The 1007-nt window shown below is 33.9% G+C and overlaps 1 protein-coding gene across 1 annotated transcript in view; it reads right to left on the bottom strand.

The window, feature by feature from the left end:
- The window catches only part of Trdn (triadin), a 226845-nt gene that overhangs the window by 171056 nt on the left and 54782 nt on the right, over positions 1 to 1007 (bottom strand). The gene's annotated exons all lie outside the window — the stretch shown is intronic.

Raw genomic sequence — 1007 nt, 5'->3', positions numbered from 1 at the left:
AACACTTAGATGTTTGCACATGCGTCTCTAATCTCTATGTATCTGATTATTCCTACTCACTCAGATCCTTGGCACCTGAGTGTGGATATAAAGTCATCAGGTAGATTTCAATGGTAATGTTTATCACCTCTGTTAATTAACATGAAGTAAATTTTATGCTTCGCTCCTCAAATATGTCTTATTTTTTAAAATTTGTTGATTTTTTGTGTGTGTGTGTGTGTGTGTGTGTGTGTGTATCATACAGAACATCCCAAATTTTCTTACTCGTCTATATACCCACTTCCCAAATGGCACCCTCCCATTGTGCTCCCTCCACTGGAGCCCATATGCTCTATCATCCCTGTTACTGTCCCCTGTGTTGTTGGCACCCACAGCCATTCCCAAGTGTTTGTGATGACATAATTTTTTAAATTCTATAGAAAAGCATAAATTTTTATGTCTGTCAAGCTTGCTTGTGGCTAAAAGAGTTTTGTAAAATATTAACTACACGCAATAATTTATTTATTGACACAAAAGAAAAACTGGAATAATCTTAAAATCAGATATTTGAAAAACACAAAAATCCGCATTGAGATATCAACATTTTTAGTATTAAACGGATCACAAACTCTAATTATGTTTTATTTCAATCACCCTCAATATAAATTGAAAATCTTTTATAGGAATGTTATTTAAATTTTGGAAGACTTAATTTTTACATATTAAATTAAGAATTTATTGGGATAGAGAGATGGCTTGGAGGTTTGGAGCACTGGCTGGGTTTGGTTCCCAGCACCCATGTAGTTACTAATAACCATCCCTTACTCTAGTTCCAGGGGATCCAATACCCTCTTCTCACCTCTGTGTGTACTACATGCACTTACACACGAACAGGCAAAACTCCTACACATGAAAAAAATTTAAATTATAATTTTTTGATACTAGAAGAATAATTTGTAACTGACAAGATGAAATATATCTTATATTAACTCAAAGCTGTGTTTATAATTTCCAGCTGGCATTGCATT

The sequence above is a fragment of the Nannospalax galili genome, unplaced genomic scaffold (assembly GCF_000622305.1).
Source record: "Nannospalax galili isolate Female #2095 unplaced genomic scaffold, S.galili_v1.0 scaffold1340, whole genome shotgun sequence".
Taxonomy (NCBI): domain Eukaryota; kingdom Metazoa; phylum Chordata; class Mammalia; order Rodentia; family Spalacidae; genus Nannospalax; species Nannospalax galili.
This window is presented reverse-complemented; position numbering and strand designations above follow the sequence as displayed.